This window comes from Thermobia domestica, chromosome 18, assembly GCF_964235325.1.
Source record: "Thermobia domestica chromosome 18, izTheDome1.hap1.1, whole genome shotgun sequence".
Lineage (NCBI taxonomy): Eukaryota > Metazoa > Arthropoda > Insecta > Zygentoma > Lepismatidae > Thermobia > Thermobia domestica.
In genome coordinates this window covers 91,605,375-91,629,105 of record NC_137471.1, presented here as the reverse complement: position 1 = coordinate 91,629,105, position 23,731 = coordinate 91,605,375, and the positions used below count along the sequence as shown (strand labels likewise).

The 23,731-nt window shown below is 36.2% G+C and overlaps 1 protein-coding gene across 6 annotated transcripts in view; it reads left to right on the top strand.

The window, feature by feature from the left end:
- The window catches only part of axo (axotactin), a 368,436-nt gene that overhangs the window by 69,098 nt on the left and 275,607 nt on the right, over positions 1-23,731 (top strand). The window lies entirely within an intron of this gene.

The following is a 23,731-nucleotide window of genomic DNA, read 5'->3' as shown; positions in this document are numbered from 1 at the left end:
ACTTTTGTATGGTCGGTATCGTTTGTTAGACTTCTTTTTAAGGCTAGAAACACAGTAAACTTGAACTTTGAAATCATTTACGGTTGAAAAATATTGACAGATAAAAAGGGTATGGTGTAATGTTTACATCTTTTGGTAACATATATCAGGTCAAACAAGAAAGAAGAGCATGTGTTTGCTTATTTATGAAAGAAAGAAAGAAAAAAGAAACTGGGCAATCAATCTTAACGCCTACTTCATGAGGTATTTAGCCCTTTGGCTCTCCGAAGGGTCAATGGCCATTCTGTGTAATATGTAAGTTTATTGTACCTGAGTTCATCACCAAGAATTTTCACCGGTATTTCCACACTATTACCAACCCATACGACAATCTTCTGTGGCTTACTGTATCAGAAAACTATGTGGTGGTTCCGGAAGGAACTGAATAAGAAACGAACGGTAGTTAAGAAGACTCATTCTCAGTTTAGTAATCCCATCTAGTAAACGATGGAGGGTTAAATACAAGAAGGCCAGGGGATGTACGTATGGGGTGGGTCCTGGGGGTCCGGACCCCCCGAAATTTCGACTTTGGTGTAAATTTAGCCTAATTTTAGGGACAATTTTAGAAATTTTAATATAAAATACCCTTCTATTAAGTTTGGACCTTCCCCCGAAATAAATTCTTGCGTACGCTACTGAAGAAGGCCACATGTTCTCGTCAGTAGCGATCAGAGATGTCAGAACTCGCAAGCCCAGCGCTCGTGATTTCGGGACTCAGATGCAATAATTCAGCACGAGCACAAGCCCAATTGATGTAAGCGCGAACCCGAGAAGGCATAAGCTCCGAAGAGATTAGTAAGTGCAAATCCAACTAAGGGATGTGAGCCCGAGAGAACGCGAGTCTCAACGAGATTAAGTGAACTCGAACAAACCCAATGCAAAATCTCTGTTCCAGGTTGCGACATGTAAAGGAGAGACCCCACACTAGGGATGGATTCTAGAGTAGGATCAGTCAAGCTGGTCTTACCTACTATTATTTTAAGCCTAGCGAAGTCTACCTACTAACTTGGATGGAAACAAATTCACTCAAATGTATTAACACTTCTAACACAAGTAGAGTTTCTAATTGACCAACAGACAGCGAAGCTTCCCATCCAAAAAAACGACCTGTGTGATCCCTATGCAGGGTTTCTTCCAGGCATACTTCCAAGAGTTTTGTCCCTCTCCATGGTTTTGGTTAATCATATCTTCCTCCCACAGCTTGATGTCAATCTTGTGCAGAGCACGTCGTTTAGAAAATAGTGTCCCAGTACAACTCCAAGAGACTTTGATTCCGCCCCTCTTGCCAGACCACAAAATTTTCTGGAAGAAAGTCTGCCCGCGCGCATTCTGTATGCAACCACGAGAATACTCAACCTTGGATATAAACCAAGAGTTCGAGACCTGCTTTAAAGGGGCAGACTACTAAAAATGATACAAAAACTTACCATTTTTCTTTTGCCCGTTTTTCGTAAGTGAAAAGAAATAATGAAATGTAACTTACCACAATAATAGATAATGTTATTCTCCCGCAAATACGGATCGGAAGAATTTTCAGTGTTACCATCCACCGAAATTACAATGTGACCAAAATATGAATTACTCATAAATCTAGATTAAGGCAGGGACTAAAAAAATGAACTCAACGGTAATTGATAACTTATCATGTTGTCTTGGCTCCTTGTTAACTACTTTTTAAATAATATTTGTATTTATTTTGTAATAAACAGAAACTGTAATTTTAATAACTTTTTATTGAAATTAACTGTAATATATGAAATATGCATTAATTACAAGGCATATTTGTATCCCAAAGTTAATTTGAGAAGTTTATACTATAACTTTTGTATGTTCTCAACAGCTACAACTTTTCTTGTTAATAGTTTATTATTATTATTATTATTATTATTATTATTCGATATATCCAAGGGCGCCCATCAGGGGGGCAAGGTGGGGCGCTCGCCCCCTAGAGAAAATTGTACTTCGGAATATCGAAAACCCAATAGAATTTTTACATTAGTTACAGCAAAATTTGAACCTAAATTTGGAATGTCGCGTATACTTGTCCCCCTTGGAAATCGTAATATGGGCGCCCTTAGATATATCTTATATCTTAATTAATGCTACCATAATTGGAGTAACGTACATAAATCTTCGCTTTTAAGATGTGATCTTTCTACGGACAGTTGGAGGCGAGGGGGGCAAATGTTACTATTGACTGAGGCTGACCCTGTATAGGACTACTTGTAAATGGGATGTGAAACTAATTAAATACAACAAAACGAATAAAAGGAAAACGTATGAGACAAAAGAAGAAAAAACAGTGCTGATGCAGTCAGTTAATGGGATTATCATAAAAGTTCGTTGAATGTGAAACTGTCCAAGTGAATTGAAGGTTATTCTGTACATTCTCTGCTTAAAGTGTGATGGACCGACAAAAGATTTCAAAGAGATACTGTAGGACGAAAGAAAACGCCAGTAAGTATAGGGTCAAAGAATGCAGGATGCTTCCATCGCCTGTATCAACAATCGGTACACGTAATCAGGAAGAAAAATAGCCACCACAAACTATACTATAGATGACCCGCTCGTAATGAAAATGATTCCAAGCTATCAGTTGAAAGAAAGAGATCAAAAAAAGAATACAATCATCATCCTCCGACAGAAATGCAATGATAGATCGGCCTCTAACAAAGTCCGTCGCAGTGAATTCAAACTGACACTAACTTGGTTTGGTGGATGAAAAACGTGCTGGCAGTGGCTTTTTAACGCGTTGTCAAACTCTAGTCACGTTCGTATCCCGGAGGAAGCTAGCACAGCGTTGCCACAATATCTTCATACATCATATTACTATGTTTTAACGAACTGTTACTAGTTAGTTACTGGTATATCTTAGGAACACGATTCCATTAACCCCGTGCAATGTGCACTAATGAAAAATAAACAAATGGAAAGTTCTTATTTTTCACGAACACAGAACAAAAGAACTCGCGGCGCATTCATTTGGTTTAAACAAATCGGAGTTGGGCAAGACCACTGATGCACTGAAGACCACCATTTCTAAGAAAAGCCCTGAAGCAGGAAAAGTACTCGCAAAGGAAAGTCTCTGAAACCTCAAATCTCAGTTCAGAATAAAAGTACGTAACAATTGTGAAAGAAATGTTCAAATTTTCATACAGTTGATAATGAAAGGGAAAACACATTACATATATAGGATATATGCTCATTTATTTATTTACAAGTAGTGTGTCCGTCAGTTTTAGGAGAGGACTAATAGCAATATTCGACCACTACATTGTATTTGCGTTTAATCTTATTTTATGAACTACAGTAATGTAGAGTTATAATATGGTTATAATAAATTATATATATATATATATATATATATATATATATATATATATATATATATATATATATATATATATATATATATATATATATATATATATATATATATATATATATATATATATATGGGCGATTCTCAGCGTTACGCACGGGACATTTGTACACAAAATGTTCTTTTTTAAACAAAAGTGTATTTTCATATTAAATAAAAAATATGTCAAAATTAGGGGGGAAATCATTAGTGCATAGTTAAATAAAATGAAACACTTAAACCAATTGCAAATTTGAGTTATAAGCAAAAATTAAGCGTTACGCACGGGACTCAGACAAAAAGCTCATTTGACAACCTCAATTTCATTTATTTTTAATATTTTCAGGAAACTGATATTTCCTTATATTCAATTATAAGGTTTAATATTTTTACAGCACATCACTGGCAAATCCACTGTCATGAAATAATAAAGTTAAATATCAGTGAACGGTGATAGGACACTATATAGAACCTATTAATTCCCAAATCACACAATTGTTAAAATGTGCGTCATAATATTTGGTCGTTATTATGTATTGATTGTTTCTTGAATATTACTCTTTAGATGGGGATATCAGCTGTATTAATATTCTTAAATCAAATGATATCGAAGTAGCTAATATAAAAGCAATGGAAATATTTACGTATAAACAAGCTATTGAGAATATCGAACTGTTTGACTGTGCAAAGACTGTAAAACTAGAGAAAGAAGTACGACAGGGTGATACGATTTCTGCCAAGCTTTTTGTAAACGTACATAAATACAGGGTGGCCCAAAAGTAGGTAGGCCTATACACAAGGGCGCTCGCCCCCTAGAGGAAATTGTACTTCAGAATATCGAACATCCAATAGAATTTTTACACTAGTTACAGCAAAATATGAAACTATTTTTGAAACGTCGCTTATACTTGCCCCCCTTGGAAACCACAACATGGGCGCCCTTGGGTATACACCCCTGCATTGATCAAGTATAACGTTCTAGTGTGTGGGTTTATTTGCTTCGGCTTTTCCGAGCTTAAGATATAAGTAAAAGCACATTAAGAACAAATAATAAAGAAACTAAGTCTACTTGATGGATAACAAGAAGAAATGCAATGGGCTGATCAGTACGGTACACTGGTACAGTATACCCTGTATGTGCCACTGACTGAACTGGGAGAACAAGTTGATGATATCTATTCATTCTGTTCGCACATATTGAGAAGTATGATAGAAGAAATTAATTTGAAGAACAACCAAGTCGGATTTATAAATAAATATAAAAAACAAAAGTGATATTCGACAGCTTTGAAAGAAAATTAAGGATTGAATTTGAAACTATGGAATTAGAAGTGAATACCGTATTTTATGGACTATAACACACGCATTTTTCTTCGAAAAGTTTCCTCCAAAATTCAGGTGAGTCTTATACTCGAAATTATTATAAAAATGCCCAGAGTTTGATTTAAAATTCCCACCTGTCTTAGAAATGGCCATATATTTGATGCCTTGGGAAACCTATCTCTATTTGGCATTATTGGGTTCGACTGGCAGCATCAGCGCATCGATGCGACAACATAACTTGCTTGCTAACACTGTCCCTTTCCCGCCCCACTATCACAAATCCAGACTAAACTTTAAAAAATAATATAAAGTAATATATTATTTTATTATTATTATCTAATAATAAAAATGGTAAAAAGGTTACGTTATTTAAAAAAAACGCTTAAAAATTAAGGTGCATGTTATATGTAGTCCGTAGCATCTTATATTCCGTAAAATGCGGTACTTGTTCATTTATTTGAGACGGAAGATATGTATGGATAACAGCATTAGAGAATAAATTAAGTAACGTATTATGGTAGGATGGAGTGCATTCGGATGGAAGAACGTGATATTTAAAAGTAAACTGCCAATATGTCTAAAGTGTAAGATTTTCATTGAATGTATTCTGTTGTAGTCTGTTTTAATACCTGGATCGAAAACGTGAACATTGACAAAATGAGATATTCACCATCTACAGACAACAAAGCGAAATATGAAGAGATGTTATACTGTACAGATTACCTGCAAAGATAGGAAAAGAATAACATGGATCAAAAAGATGGCAAAAGTGACTGTTATTATCGTGACAATAAATTCATTGAAGTTGCATTGTGTCAGACATGTTGCAAGAAAAAGTGATGGTCTGTGTACAAGGCAATCTTTTACTAGATACCAACAGAGAAGAAGGGGACCTAGAAAACATCTTTGTGCAAGGTGGTGTGACGAAATGAAAAAGCGCTGCGGAGAAACGTAGAAATATTTTTTTAAATCATATTACTTTTATTGAAATGTGTATCCTAAGGGGGGAGGTCAAAATTTATGAGAAAAAATAGTATTTCAGGATCCTGTCAAGTTCGGAAGATGAAACTTTGTATATAAACACCTCTTTAATAAGTGGAAACGTGTTCCAAAATTTTTGAAAATTTAAGTGGGGAGGGGGCATTTTCTATAATTTATTTCTTCATATTGAAGGTAATGTTGCCTGTTGTTATATTACTTATAGCTCATGTAATTGTATGCAGTGTATGGTAAATACATTAGTTATAAAGAAGCTATTGTAGAAATACTGTAACCAGTGTTCGAGTTACTGGAGAAACGAGGGGAAAATCTCCTTCTGTAAAGAAATAAAAGTATCGATGTGGGATGTGTTTATATAGGCGTGTACTGCGAAATGTAATGATCCTGTGATAATTTTCTTTTCAAGTACAAGTTTTATCTTCATAAAAGTCCCTTAAACCTTTCACTACCATTTTTTTCGGAGTGAAAGATATTAATATATGGTTATTTTAATTAAAATTGTTGTCAAAAGTATAAACATAAAAAATATTTCCCGCTGTTTCGTTTTTCAACGTATGGAGGGGTGGGACATATGTGTCCCACTGGTATTTTTACGTGGGACCTATATGTCCTAGTGGCAATGAAACGAACGATCATCCTGTATTTTCAATCATGATATATTGTCAGAAAAACACCTGCATCATATTTATGATTACAGATATTTTACATTTTGGTAGCTTATTCCAAATTGCAAGTTCTTTATTAGTACATGCAACCGCTGCTTTATCGCTAGCAGCTTGTTCTTCAGTTCCATCGGTTCCATTATCTCCACTTTCACCTCCACCGCTGTCTAATTGATAATCTTCATCAGTTATGGCATCATCACTTACACAGTGAAGGTCAGAGTCGCTAAGAAATCTTCAAATATCATCTGCATCGTGCTTGCATTTACGACTTAGTACGCCACTGACATCTGAACTCACTTTTCCTCGATGATCAAAAAATTCCTTTATAAATAAGTATGGTTTTCACAACCACTGGAATAAATATGTCCCACTAAAAATACCAATGGGGCACAATTGTCCCGAATGTAAAAAGTAGCTAAAAAGCATGCCCCTGCTTCTGAGTACATGATTTATGTTAAAAATTACATAGTTTGAAAACATTCAAATGGAAAAGTCACTACAAACAGTGGCGGCCGGTGGTTTGTGGTTTCGGGTGTTGCAGTACGAACGATCGGAGACAGAAGATATAAAGTGGACTCATTGACTAATCAGCATAACTTTAGATGCAAATGCTATGTGACATGTTAAATTAAATAAAAATCTGTTTTTTAAAAATAAATAATGCAGAACATTTAATCCGATTAATCACCTTATTTAATTAGTAAGTTCATTCTTCTCTCTTTGATTGGAACAAATCTGCCTAATACATGCTGGTTGAACTCTAGTATTCTTATTGTCACGTCTTTTTTGATGGAAAGCATAACCAATGGTGATAACCTTTCTTTTGACATTCAGTTTCTTGAAAGTGTCTTTTTTTTTTTTTTTTTTTTGATGTGAAAAAGAACTTTTCTTCTTTTACTGACGCCATAGGTACAGTTAATATTAATTGCAGAAACTTTGTAGATTCACTAAATATTTTTCTAGATTTTTGTGAACAATTCATTCTAGCAAACTCAGTCCCTGACAGTGATCCAAGTTCCTCTTCAGTGTAGACTGAAGAGAGTTCGTAGCAAAGATTAATGTTATAAAAAAATGTACATTGAACACGCTTTATTCACAATTTATCTAGGAAAATTTCAAATAAATTGTGGAAATGTACCTAGTGCATACAACATTACTGCCATAAGGTGTCCTGTAAACTTAAACCGTTTTTTTTTTTTTTTTTTTTGAACACTCTCCTGAATTGCACTTTGCTTGTTTTGTCTAAGCCTTAATTGTAAGTTTTTTCTCAGTTGAAAGCTGGGCAGTTTTTTTTTGTAAGTTATTTACAGAAGTCATGATATGCAATTCATTCAGAATTTGTAGGTTATGTACAGAATTAAAGCACACACAATAAAATTAATAACTAATAACCAAAACAGCTGATACAAAAGAGATACTAGTATATGAATTGCGAATGCCACATATTCATACATAGGGCTGTAAACTGGCCGGCTTTTCATTGGCCTGGCCGGAAAAATTGCTGTTATTTTGATTAAAGCCGGTGACGGGTACAAACTTCTCACCAGCCCCTTTATAACAGTTTTTTTTTTTTTCAAATTTGTATCTAGTTCGAAGTACAGATATTGAAAAGTTAACTGTCATTCTGTAAACTCAAAACTGTTACCTTTCACCATCTATCAACGATTAATATATTTTTTTCACCCGTTTAGAAAATTTTAGAGATATGACAGGGACTGTATCAGGGAAAATTTGAAATTTACTTTCAAGGAATTTTATACATTTATTAAGAGTGGAAAAGGACTTCTTAAAGCAATTTCCTATAGTTGAAGTAGAGACTATATGTTTAAAGAGTGAATTTCATTTTCCAAATCCAAAATTGTCACGTAAAGATTATTATAATTTTGTTCATCTGTTTCGATAATTTTAAAGGAATGGTAGTTACTGGTAAATACAATAAATTGATCAATTTCAGTTTCTCATTTATAGCACAATGTATCTATTAAGCTTATTAGTGAATGTTCTAAGGACATACAGAATATATGTGTTAATGCACTTTCGTTCACGATAGTACATTTCCTTTCCATGGATAGGTCCAAACAGAGATACTTCACGCTGAGACCTATATCACAGAGAATTTTGAGGAAATGTCGTTTTTTTTTTTTATTTTACAGAGTTGGCAATCCTATTCATATATCAACACACACACACACACACTTGTGCGTGAAAGAAAAAAGAACTACATTCCAAATCATGCGTCTTGGTTGTTACGCAATGCACGATGAACACAATATACTTCCACATGAGGCAAAACAATGTTTATCAACGTTCTGGAAAGCAACCTTGAAACCCGCCAGATATAGGAACATGTTAGCTGGGAGGGGTCCAAAGTATTTAAGGAAGGTCCAATACGTCTACGTAATAACGAACCTGTCTTTTACTGTACCCGAAAAGATAAGTAATTCTTAATTACTGTCACCTATATTTTTAGAAAAAATGATAGAACGATTATTTCTATAAGAAAAGAAAGAGTACATGATGAGGCGTAAAATAAAATACTTAGCTTACATCAATCATTTCTCTGTTAAACAAGTATAGTTCGTTAAGAAAGTCTACAAATGCTAGTCGAGTTTCGAAATTTTTGGGAGGTCCGGACCCGGTGGACCCCCCTCGTGGCTACGCCTCTGACAAGGGAACCTTCCGAAAATGATAGTTGCAGGGAAAGATGTGGCCTATGCCAATTGAAAGAGCTGTAACAGAGATGTTCGTTCCCAAAAAAATAGCTGCCCATAGCAACAGGTTCAAGAAATATAAGGGGTGGAATTTCGGGAAACAGCAAGGTTGGACAAGGGGGGAAAAGTGCAAATTCCGCAAAAAAAAGGTGGGCACGGAAAAATACAATGCTGACAAGTGATGAATAGAAAGAGACTTGCCACAATAGGGAACAAAACCAATGAAGGCCACCAGTGGGGTGAACAGTGTTGCCAACTGCAATGAAAAGTACATGTTTTGCAAAGAGCACTATATGAAGTGAGTGCAATATTCAGTGTCAACCTATAATGTAGAACATAAAATATGAGTGTATAATCAGTGGTACAATATAACAAAAGAAAAAAGAAAAAACAGAAGTACGAAAAATACGGAAAAGACGAAGTTGGTCATAATGCGCCACATTTGATCACGAAATGTGCATATTAGAATGAACAAAACAAGAAGCACCAACTATGCAGGAAACCGACGTACCTAGAGCCGAAAAGAAAAACAAGTTCCAAAGTTGGTAACACTGGCAATGAACATCCAAACAAATTAATATAGTTAGGCCACTCGCTTCACAAAAATAAAATTCCGGCAACAGGCATCACTCGGAATGCATCAATGCTAGAGTGATTGAGGCAATGTCAAGTCGGGGAACATGAAATGGTTGGGTTGAGCCAACAACCGATAATAGAAGTAGTGAACATTATGTCATGGTTGGGTCGTATGTGGGAATATACAGGGTGTCCCAGCAAATTTTGTGACCTGCAAGATTTGCGAAACGAACAAAAATGTAACGGACCCAGTTGTGCAGGAATGTAAAAATGTCAAGGGGGGATAAAAGTCTGTGGGAAGCAAGTGCCCCTAGGATACCCATCATAGGGCCCCAGGAGCCAACTTCAAACTTTCAAATGGCAACAGAGACCGAGTGGTACCTCTTTCGATAGATCATGGAATGTGCAACAACACCTATAGAAAACATTTGTTATGTGAAGCATGGTTTTCAAAATGGCCGCCACAAATATATGTTGTGTCTTAATATGGCATCGAACATTGTGATCTCAAATTGCTGCGAAGGGAAAAGAGATGTTGCAAATCCAATTGCACAGGAATGTACTCATGTCGAGGTCCAAGAAAACTTTGTAAGAAGCAAGTCCCCCAGGACCCCCATCATAAGGCTCGAGGGGTCAACCGCAACATTTCAAATGGGAACAGGGGGCGGACGATATTTCTCTGGATAGATGCAACACCGCCTATAAGAAACATTTGCTATATGAAGCACGGGTTTCAAAATGGCCGCCAAAAATGCACGTTGTTCTTGTCACCGAACAGATATTTTTGGCGGTCATTTTGAAATCCCATATAGTAAATATTTCTGATATGCGTTGTTGCATATTCCGTGATTTATCGAAAGAAATATAACTCGACCGATGGTGCTATTTGAAATTTTGAAGTTAGCCACTGGGACCCTATGATGGGGGACTTGGGGGCACTTGCGACTCACAGAGGTTTGTCGCTCGCTGACATGGGTACATACCTGCACAACTGGATGTGTCATATTTTTTTCGCTTTGAAACTATTTCAGTCGCAGAGTTAGGTGGGACATTCTGGATATATCATATAGGCGGTGATAGTACTGGAGACAGCAGCACACAGCAGATCAAGCCATTGATTATGTTTGCTTTCTACAGGTGTGGATATGTGATAGAAAGACCAACAAAGGTTCCGACACCTCTAGAGTACTGTTTGGAGACATTCACAGGCGATCATTGTACCATGTGTGACGGATTGGCAGTATTCCGCTGTGCTCACTGCAAATGTATCTTCTGTTTGGACCATTGTCTCATCGAGCAATTGCACGTGCAATGTTGACGAGCATGTACAAATGATGAGAAGGCTAATGCCTGTAGCCGGAATTTTCTTTTTGTGAAGCGAGTGGCCTAACTATAATAGAATTGTCTGGATTTTCATGGCCAGTGTTGCCAACTTTGGAACTCGTTTTTCTTTCCGACTCTAGGTACGACGGTTTCCTGCATAGTTGGTGCTTTCTTGTTTTGTTCATTCTAATATGCACAACTTATGATCAAATGTGGCGCATTATGGCCAACTTCGTCTTTTCCGTATTTTTCGTATTTCTGTTTTTTTTTCTATTTTCTTTTGTTATATTGTACCACTGATTATACACGTCATATCTTATGTTCTACATTATAGGTTGACACTGAATATTGCACTCACTTCATATAGTGCTCTTTGCAAAACATGTACTTTTCATTGCAGTTGGCAACACTGTTAACCTCACTGGTGGTCTTCATTTGTTCCTTATTATGGCAAGTCTCTTTCTATTCATCACTTGTCAGCATTGTATTTTTCCGTGCCCTCCTTTTTTTGCGGAATTTTCACTTTTCCTTCCTTGTCCAACCCTGCTGTTTCTCGAACTTCCACCCCTTATATTTCTTGAACTTCTTGCTATGGGCAGCTATTTTTTTGGGAATGAACATCTCGGTTACAGCTCTTTCAATTGCCATAGGTTACATCTTTCCCTGCAACTATCAGTTTCGGAAGGTTCCCTTGTGAGCATTGCTAACTAGTCCCAAATTCAATGTGGCGTTCCCCACTATACAGTTCTATCAAGAGTATAAAATATATTTATTTTATTAAAGAAATATGTATATACTAATATACTATCCACAGGGGGGGGAGGATTCTGCATATTGACTTATTAATATTTGGTTCACATATTACTGTAGAAGAAATTTTCATTATCTATATAAGCTACGAATTAACTTGTAAATGCGGATCTACTTTCATTTGATTTCTGCTCTACTATATATTTTCTTTTTTTTATTTTGTAATTCTGCTATCACTTTTATTAATTGTCATTATATTGATTTGCTTCAGTATAAGTACCGTAATATAAAAATATGAATGCATAAAAACAAATTCCATTTGTTAATTGCTAGTGAAATAAAATTCAGAAAGCTTATTTAGCGCGAAGAACCTTCTCATTCACTGGAAACCGTGTTGTGTTGCAGAAGCACTGCAACGACCAGTCCCTTTAACTTCTGAGATAGGAGAAAGGAGGCTTAACATTTGCTCCAATTCCCGCGCTGAAGGAATCTGGTCGTTGCATGCTCGCTGCAACACAATATAAATTAGAGACTCTGTGACGGATTATTTTTCGCTTTTTAAAACGGATTAACGAAATGGACAGTTAGAGAAGTAAAAAGATATGTTATTTAAAGTATATATGGGAGTATTAGAAAGTATTTTTTTCTGTTCTTACTACTATTGCTAATAATTTTTTTTCTTGAAATACTTTGGTCGTTGCGCAACGCTGCAACACTAACATTAGCCGCCACTGACTACAAATACATAAAATAAAAACGTGAGACAGTTAGCATATTGAATAATAAACAGGAAGACATCTAGTGAGCAAAGAGTTAACAATCAAACTTGACAACAACCCGACCTAGAAGTGAAATATGTAATTATAAGAATTCTGTAAAAGATTAGCAGGCTTCTATTTACCAACGGGACATTGATTCATAGCAATAACATGCGATAAATCACTACTGGTTCTCAGAATATATCGTGGGACACATGTGTCCCAGTGGTAGTGAAAGGGTTAATTCTCTTATTGATTGTTAAAAGTAAATGTAACCCAATAAGAACATTCAACATAACTGAAGCGAAGCTCCTCTTTACTCGACTTACGCGTTCATTTGTCCGGAGACTCCTCTGAGATGCCTGAACCATTCTTAACCAAATTCGGTGAAGAACCAATTCTGGTTATTCGAGAGAGTGCGCTGAGTGTCATAAGGAGTCACATGTTCCGATCAAACATACCATTGAGGAATAATCACCGAAAAACGGGTTTACCATATACTTAAAGAGTCTTCATCCCGGCGAAATTAAAATACCGCTAATTTTACAGAAATTATGTGATATCTTCAAATAGATAAAAGATAATCGAAATGTGGAACAAGAGCGCCCTAGACAATATTATTTTACATAAGAAACCGTTATCATGACTCACTTATCTGCTTTCGATTTCGAGCCATTTTGAAAATCGGCATTTATTTTCGCGTTTTTAAACAGCTGAAAACGGAAAGCCACTACGTGACTTGTGATAACGGTACCTCACGCAAAATAATATTGTCTAGGGCGCTCTTGTTCCATATTTCAATTATATTTTATCTATTTGAAGATATCACATAATTACTGTAAAATTAGCTGTTTTTAATTTCGCCGGGATGAAGACTCTTAACCTTCGAAAAACATTTGGCGCGTGAATTTTCATTGTTAATAACGGAAAATTGAATTTTCAGCATTAGAAATAGAGTGAAGCCATTTTCCGTTTTGTTCTGCGAACAAAATTTTTCAAAACGATTATGCTTTTCGCTGATATGCCAAATTCAACTATTTTTGCATTCTCTGTTCGTTCACGAACACAATCGAATTCTCTGTTCGTTCGAATTGATGTACTAAAAATTTTATGAATAATCAATAAAGATCGATCGCTTCCCTCCAAATTTGCAATTATTGTATACTTAGTTATTAAATACTGAAAATGTATATAGAATTAATCAATCATGATTGTCTATGAATTTGTTAGGGAAAAAGTCTATAATGTCGTTTACCATGATTATTACGAACTGACCTTAATTCTTGTCCATTGTTAAGAATAATTCTTACCCATTATGAAAAGATTACTACTGAAGAAACGTTGTACTGAAGAAAAATAACACATGTGACGTAGGTTATGTACGTAAATCCTGTAGTTTTTGAACTTGACGTACATTCAAAAACTATGTATGTTTTTGGACTTCCTGCAGCAAACGTATAACTGAAAACGCATATGTTATACGTAGTTTCCGTATAAGTGTTCCGAATAAACGTACCGTGCAAAAGAAAAAAGCTGTGTATAGGCAGTCAGAGTTGGCGTGGGTCAATGAAAACTTGACCCACGACCCACTTACCCACCACCCACCGTGACCCACGACCCACTTACCCACCACCCACCGTGACCCACGACCCACTGACCCACCACCCACCATGACCCACTGTGAGCCACCATGACCCACCACCCACCATGAACCACTCTCATCCACTGTGACCTTTTCTGACTCACCAAAATCCATCGTCATCAACTCTGAACACGATACACGGCCTCTTTTGTACTGACTAAAGAGTTTACACTTGTAATAAAACAAGACTGAAATTGTCACTAATCGGAGTTTGAATTTCTAGTCAATCGTTCAAGCACCACTCTGTTACAAAAAGGTGGATCTGACCTTTACGATATAATATGGTAAAGTATTTGTCAGTGAGGAAATTGAAACACTTCGAGGTAGGGGAAAATTAGTGTGTGCCTAAAATATACTTGTACTAAGAGAGTATTCTTGCAAGTGTTAATTTCTGAACGCATTCCAAAAGAAACTTCTATTCGCAGGAAAATACCCCTGTACAATATGGAAAAGGTTATGGTTTCTCAGTTCACAGTATTTTTCTCACAAAAAACTTGAAAAAATCAGTTTTTCATAGTTTATAAAGGTGTCCGGGTACCCTATGTGAGAGCATCTCCATAAAGTATGCTCATAATTGTAATTTGTGTAATCACTAAAACACCACGTTAAATTTAAATTATAAATATGCATAATTGCAATTATTATGAATATTTATTCAAAGTAGTTTACCTAAAGCATAGAAGAGACTTACTAAAAAATAGGTACAAAGTTGAATAACACAAATAAGCCATTACTAATACAAGTATACATTTTCTATAACTCGTAATTTTCCACCTTAAAACAAACCTGAAATCGGGTTTATTTCCTGTTCGTAACTTTTTCGTGGTAAATCATCCGCAGCGGAATGATGTCCATCCTTCAGCCAAGAAACTAGCTCGTGTACTTTGAGCTTGTCTAGCGGTGGGCCATTAACATTGATGAACAACAAGTTAGACAATGTTTGAGCACTTAGTCTATTTCTAATATCAGTCATCTGTAAATTCATAAGGGGAAATCCCCGTTCGCACTCTGTCGTGGAAATTGATAATATTTCTACCCGATTTCTACAACTCCTCATCGACAATCTGCTTGTTAGACTTAAGTCTGATAACGATTTTTCTTAGTCAATTTTGAAATACTCAGCAAGAAGTATAGTCTCAGCAAGTATAATCTCTCTATCACCATACAACATCTTTTCCATATCGACCATGTCAGTTGGCAATATCGACTCATGGAGAACAGAAACTTCATCTACCACGCCTTCGATAGGGAATCTTGTGAATAAATTATCAATTAAAGCCTGATAAACTGATGATTTCTTATTTGTTTATAAATTTTTATTTTTACACATGAAGATTTGATGCTATTACCAAGTTCCCTACCCCGTCTAGAAAGCGAAAGGGAACGAGGTTCCTGGAAAGTGTTCAGAGGTGAATGAGAATTTCCCTCCTCCTTCCGCTTCAATTGCCACACTGCTGTTTGCAATCTTGTTGAATTATCAATACTTTTCAGTGGAAAACAGGATGAAATTTGAAAGTTCCAAATCAAGGTAAGTAGACCAACGTAAAGGGGAAAAAAGTGTAAAATTTTCCATATAATTATGCGTACAATCCAAACTTAAAATTTCCGTTGTAATTAAGCTTACAGTACAAATTTTATGCCTATTTTAGTCACAAGTTTTTGGGTTGATTGCCCTGTGCTGTAAGCGCTTCATATAATAAACATAAGCTTCAGCAATTATTATAGTAGAAAGCAATGGATATATGAAGCCAAGCACTGTATTTTTTTGTTTCTGATTTTTTTTCTTAAATAACATCGATCGTTTTCGATCATTTTTACAAACCACCTCGCTACCAATTTTCCATATATATAGAAAGTGCTACCCCCCACATAAAGGAGAATTTAAAAAAATGCTAGGACACATTCTGTTTATTTTCAATAAAGAGTTAATACACTGAATTTCAGCTCCGTAAGTTTAACGGCTTGCGAGATACTCATTTTTTCCCTCTCTATCTCCTTAGGATATTATGCATTATAATAAAAGCAATATAACATCCCAATTTGGATTAAGGCCTAACTATATACCAAAAGTAATTTCATTTTGACTTTGCAATTTGACCGTGATGATCAGGCACACATAGTTATATTCAATTTTTTATATAATAAGTTATATATTACAGTGATTCAAAAATGTATTTTTTCCAGTAGTTAGCTCCTCTAAAAAGTCACAGATCTCGAAAGCCAAGTAGTAGTTTAAGTGCTATTGCTATTATTACAATTAAAAATATCAATATTCAAAAGTCCTGAAGTTCTTTTTTCACTTGGTTAGATATACTCACCTCAGGTAAGTAGACAGAAACAAGTGGAAAAGGAAGGGAAATGAAGGTCTTGAAAGTAAAACGAAGACAAATTTACCAGTCTTCAGAAGATACTGTGTACAATGCAGTGAGCAGAGAGGGTCGGTAGATCATGAGTCGGTGGGTCGCAGTGGGTCATGGTGGGTGGTGGGTCACAGTGGGTCACGGTGGGTGGTGGGTCACAGTGGGTCATGGTGGGTGGTGGGTCACAGTGGGTCACATGCTGTTGACCCACGACCCACTGACCCACTCAGAAAACTTGACCCACTTGACCCACCGACTCACTGACCCATTCCATCTCTGGTCAGAATCTCACATACAAATGGATGTATATAAGACATAGCTGAGATTTTTATGTAATACGTATACGTATGTAATATACGGAAGACTATTAGATGTCAGACATCCTGCATCGGCATGATACAACATCTAAGTACCCGGCTATTTGAGGCGATCGCAAAGCGTATTTATTGCTCATGCGTACTCTTGGAATACGCTGACCAAGTATTTAAATGTAGATGGCTAATCATAAACGCGAAAGCAATAAAATCGCTGAGAAAACGTCAGCTCGAGCGTATTTGGTGCGGGTCGGAACAATAGACCGCCTGCTGTTTAAAAGATTTCAAAAGGAAGGAAAAAAGGAAAGACGTGTTGCCAGGCAAAGGGATTGTAGCAAGAAACAGCTGCTTGGAAGATGCTTTGTGCAGAGTATTGGAACTCTGCTATTACACACCTGGACCTGGCAAAAAGACGTGGAAACCCTGACTGGCTCACAGTATGATTTACACATCTGGTGGAAATAAAATTACTGAATAGCCACTTTGGCCGCGTTCGCTACAGGGGGTAACGCTTACTCAAATAGCCTAAGACTAAGAGGGGAAAAGGCAGTACGCATGTAGCATATGGATAATATATGTTTCTTACAGATTTCCGTAGTAAATATATGAATTCCGTATATTTGTACAATACAATATACTGCTGTGTGGATAGCGGATTTTTTCGTGTGCCGTGTCCGTAAAAGAGAGGGGGTTCTTTCCCTTAATAATACACAATTTTTTTCGTGATAAAAAGAAATCTGTCTGTACTTTGGAGATGTACCCGGAAAAGAATTACTGCGGAAGCTCTGAAGTTGAGGTTCTGTCATTGGCATTATAGATTGAGCTACGAAGTCGCAGTTTGAAAAATAGCTATCCTTCCCTCAGGTGGCTAACAAGAAAGAAACAATTCCACTGTTTGCTTTATTCGATCGTTAAAATGTAAGAAGAAAAATCGTCTTTGTAATATGATCTTCTCGTTCCGTTCAAGCACTTTGCACTTGAACAGCCTTGAAATCACGTGGCCTTCACCCTTCATCTGTCAAAAATGTGCTTGCCAAACATCTGCATCCGGACGACGTCCGCTGGATGCAATTTATCGCTGGTGAACAGTTTCTGAATATAAACTTCAAAATAATTTATGACATACCAGAGGAAAAAAAAATAACTATAAAAATTGAAAGGTAACTGTCAGTGACGGATCTTAGCGGTAATAAATTTTGGAAAGTTCTTCTGAAGTCTATGACCCATACATATCTCATAATGAGTTGTTCAAATAGAAGATTCCTTGCATGCAGCTGTAATTGCGGTTTGTTGCATCGAAAGAATAGTCCAACCGATAAGTTTACGTACACAACGATATACTATATAGCCTATATATATAGACATCTGAAGATATCCGCCATACACACGCAGTCCTCTACAAATAATCACTTAAAATATATATTTATTCAGTGACGGAGCGTGACATTTTTTGAAACATTAGCCTACTTGACACTGGCGCAAATCCCGGGGGGATGAGGGGGACATGTCTCCAATCTTGGAACTGGGGACTGTCCCTTCAATAATCCGATTTAAAATTTGTTTTTATTGGGGAGGGGGAGGGAATGTGATGATAAGCCTCAAATCTGCCCAGAATAAGCCTTAAGTCTGTCCTCCTCCCAATGTTCGAGACAACTCTGCTCCATTTATCCTACACAACATTGTTTTTCAACTTCATAATATTTTGAACATAGGTTAAAAAAAAATTATAGTAACGGTCTTACCCCATCCCCCCAGTGTTGAAGACGGATTTGCGCCACAGCTATTTGGTACTTAAAGTATCTAGGCCTATATGTATACCGTACTAACTGAGATGCTTGTTCGTCGTATGGGGAGATTTATAAAAAGTATTTCAATCCCTACCCTCTCTTAGAATACCTTACTTACTTACTTAAGCCGTCCTCTTCTACCTTCCGGCGTGGAGAGGTTTCCAGAGAACATTTCAGTCATCTCTGTTTTTTGCTGTTGTCTGCACCATCTTCCATGGAACCTTCTTGTTCTTTGCGATTTCTTGAATACCTTCCAGCCGTGTTTTCCTTGGTCTTCCTTTTGCTTTCTTTTCTATAACGTTTGCCTCATATACTTGTTTTACTATTCTCTTTTCATCCATTCTTGTTAAATGGCCAAACCATCTCAACTTTATCTTATACACAATAACACACTGAGCAAGGCTATGTGAAAATATGTAAAAAACAGTATCACGTTATCTTCTGTATTTCATCTTCTAATGGAGTTACTTTTAGTATTCTTAGAATACCATGGAAGATGAATTCTGACTTAAACGTGCAAGTGATGCTTCGAGTCACTTGTTGGAATTTTATGTTGTGATATATGTAGCCTATATGCTATTCTTGTGTATGCGAATGTGCTATTGCATATATGTTGGGAGGAAAGGCACATCTGGTTTAATTAAGGTTTATTCACATATTTTCATATCTATTTGTTAAGAAAATTTATTACTTTGTAATATTTGTTAGTTTAACCTTGTATTTATATTTGTATAATCAACTCTCTTAATTTAAAAAAAAAAAAAAAACTTTTTGCCACTTAAATAGTTAGCCATTTAGTTAGCAACACTGCTTTTAAGTAACTGTGTCCAACGCCTTCTTTACAGGAGGAATATTTCTCCTCTTAGCTTTAATAAACTCGAGTGATTTTGCTTGGGAAGAATAATTTTATCTCGATGTTCGAAGACTGTTAGGTTTCGTGGGTGAAGAGAGAGTGGGAAAACTTCTCTTCATTTTAAATCTTGTATAGAGTGAGTGCAAATAGTTAGATATGAATTAGGTCATTTTCCTTCAGTTTAGGGAATTAGATATTTATATCCAACGGTTCTTTTCTTCCATGTATACGTGGGTTGCACTAAGATATAGGAACTTCTTAATTTTAGGTGAATGAGAGTTTCTGAAATAATTACCACAAACCGTGTTCGTCCTAAGACGGAGTTTGTAGTAGAGAGAGGCGCTTTTTCTGGTTCCACTAGTGAGGAACAATAGGTTATTTGATCTCGAATCCAATGTATTGGGTTCGATTCCCCGGAAGTAGTCTCATTTAGGAGACTACGGAGGATAGCTTGTCGTATTAGAACATAACTCCTATATAAGGGAAAATTGGCTCATGTTAACCTCACCTATTGGATCCATATAAGGATCCTCACTATGTCAGGCGAAACCTTTTACCAGACCTAACCTATCCTTTTAAAATTTATAGATTTCCCTTAAAAGTGCTTAATCCATTAAGAGAGACACTGAGTAGGATTTGGTCAGGATTTTAATTTAGTGAGTTGAAATCTTTTAGAAAATTAAGAAGGATAGAGGGCGCCTTTAACGAGAACGAACCCTTCTATCTTCCACAGGCCCCGATAGAAACCGTAGAGAACCAAAAAACGTAGAGATTATCTTAGTGAATTTAGAGAAGAGAGTACCCAGTTGGTACCTCTCAAGTAATATGTTCGAGAGGAACATTTCATTAGATTCTCAATTTTCTTGAATAAAATGTATTTAAAAGGTAAATTACTGTTGTTATGATTTTATAATTTGGATATGAACCTGAGTATTTCGCAAAACCTATCGATTTAGGTGTTTGTGTGATTTGTTAATATAATAAGTAATTACCCTAGACGTGACTTATCGATTCGAGCCTAAATATATATTTATTTTTATATTAAATATTTTATTAAATGCTAGTTGAATCTTTTGCTATTTATGGGACAGGAGTGTTCAACGCACGGACTGAATTTCCACTATTACGCAGGAGCGGATTAAGGGCGGAGCCTTTGGAGCCCAGACTCAGTGGGCCCCCCAAAATGCCTCTCTTTAATACTAAAATATAGCAATCAACTTATTATATTATAGACTTCAGACCATTGCTAATTTAAGACTTAAGAGGCCTCATCCCGGCGAAATTAAAATATTGCTAATTTTACAGTAATTAAGTGATATCTCCCAATAGATAAAAGATAATTGAAATGTGAAACAAGAGCGCCCTAGACAATATTATTTTGCGTGAGGTACCGTTATCTCAAAGCACCTAGTGGTTTTCTGTTTTCAGCCGTTTAGAAACGCGAAAATAAATGCCGATTTTCATAATGGCTCGAAATTCAAAGGAGATAAGTGAGTCGTGATAATAGTATCTTATGTAAAATGATATTGTCTAGGGCGCTGTTGTTCTACATTTCGATTATCTTGGGAGATATCACTTAATTACTGTAAAATTAGCGGTATATTAATTTCGCCGGGATGAAGCCTCCATGGCATTTATATCACCTTTACCTGAATTGAGTGCCGGTTTCTCCTTATGAATGTAATAAGCTTCTTTTAACTTTCCGTTCAGTTGCTTTTTTTGCTTTTTCGATCAAACATGAATTAGCAAAGTTGTGGCTATTTTCTTTGAGATGTGATGCTAATCCAATAACTGTTGTAAGCTATGAGATTTGGATGTGCGAATGTGCTTAGCCGCATTTTTACTACTAATTTCCGCCGTCTAGAAGGTAATGAAAAAAGAAAAACAGTAAACAACAGTGAACAGTGACAAGTGAATTACTATTTTTAGTGACAAGAAAATTTTTGCTTCGCATATTTTTAAAATTCTTTTTAAGCATTTTTACCTATCCTTAATTTCTTTCCTATGGTTTAAATCCTTTTCGAAGCGTGCCTAGGCTGAAGATGAAGACGATATTCTTCGAAAGTACTTCCTAATGATATGGTTTGTTTCTTACGGTGACTATTAGCATTTTACTTACGTTATTTCTAATTATTATCACCGCTCGCAATATAATGATATAGTTAACAAATTTAAACTTTTTGTTTGTTACATGAGAAAAATCACCTTATCTTAAAGGAACTTTTTGCGCTGAATTCGAATATGTACTCGGTTTCTCTCCATCACGTACAGTTTTCCCGTAACAGAGGGATTTTCGGGAAGTTCCCTCAAAAATTTCCCTTTTTCAGATATTTTATTCCCCTAGCTCCTGTCCCCTTACATATAGTAACATAGAAATTATACCTAAGTATACCTTGATTTATATTTAATAAACCCTAAAAGTTTCGTAAAAATCGCTTTGTTCTTTCTAGAGAAATAAATATATTTGTATGTATACTGTGTGCACTGTTTATTGCACCTGATAGTAATGCTTTCAGATCTCCTGAGTTGGGGTAAAAACGATTTGCTTTATTACTACAAACACAGACATAAAAATGAATATTTACAATAGTCAACAAAACACTTGTATTGCTCTCTGTAAATTAGAAACGTGTATAAAAATAGAATGTACTTCCAACGAATATTTTTTTAAAACGTACAGTATATGTATATCTTAATACATATATATACAATTCTCCAAGTTTTTTTTCGTTTTGTTCATGAAATGGTTATCAATATTTGTTATCAAATATAACAGAATGCAAAAGAACTTCCACTTCCCGAGCCCCCTACCAACTGGGAAGAGATATGGCCAAAAGACTCTGATGATGATCATGACCTTGATGAACCATCGACATCAACATGTACATCCAAGGATCCAACGTTCATCCCTGACTGTGTTCGCGAGCCACATTTCATCCGGCAATGTGAACTTAATGACCTAGTCCATGATTTGCACCTGACAAAACAAGAGGCGGAACTTCTGGGATCAAGGCTCCAGCAGTGGAACTTATTGGATGCAGAAACGAACATATCAGTGTACAGGTAAAGGCATGTTCAATTTTCAAGCTATTTCTCAATGCAAGATAATGTGTGCGTATGTACGGATATAAATGGGTTGATGGCGGAGCTAGGAATTCCTTACGTTCCAGAAGAATGGAGGTTATTTATCGACGCGTCAAAGGTCAGCCTTAAAGCTGTCCTTTTACATAATGGAAATAAAAAAACCTTCTATACCACTTGCGCACTCAGTAAAGATTAAGGAATCCTATGACACCATGTCAACTTTGCTAAATCTTATAAATTACAAGGACCATTGGCAAATATGTTGTGATCTCAAGGTAGTTGGTATTTTATTAGGACTGCAGTGCGGTTACACGAAGTACCAATGTTTTTTATGTTTATAGGATAGCCGAGCTGATGACAAACATTATGAAGTGAAGGAATGGGAACCTAGAGTGAATTACGTACCTGGAGAATGCAACGTCAAATACGCTCCTTTGGTAGATCCTAATAAGATATTACTACCGCCACTTCATATCAAGTTAGGACTTATGAAAAACTTTGTCAAAGCCATGGACACATCTGGTGAAGGTTTCAAGTATTTGCGAGATAAGTTCCCTAACCTGAGTGATGCTAAGATTTCAGTGGGAATGTTTATTGGTCCCCAAATTAGGAAATTAATGCTTGATGATAGCTTTGACAGCAAGTTAAACAGTGCTGAGCTAGCTGCCTGGACAGCATTTAAGTGTGTTGTGCGCAACTTTCTGGGCAATAACAAAGCTGAGAGTTACACAGAAATCGTACAGGACATGATACAGAAATACAAAGAGTTGGGTTGTAGGATGTCTTTAAAAATCCACTTTTTGCACTCCCACCTCAGCTTCTTTCCTGCTAACCTAGGTGCTCTCAGCGACGAACAGGGGGAAAGATTCCACCAAGATATAATGGCAATGGAGAAAAGGTACCAGGGACGATGGGATCCTTCAATGATGGGGGACTATTGTTGGGGTCTTGTTAGAGAATGCAACATTTCTTACAAAAGAAGGAAGTAGTGTACGTTTTTGTAACCCAATGAAAGTTTCATATATTGTGATAGTTTTGATTGTCTTTTCATGACCTTTTGGTACATTTGTATTATTGTTTATTGTAAATTGTCACACTTGTAAATTATAACTTTGCTTTATATATGTGTTTGTGGTAATAAAGCAAAACGTTTTACCTCAACTTAAGAGATCTGAAAGCATTACTA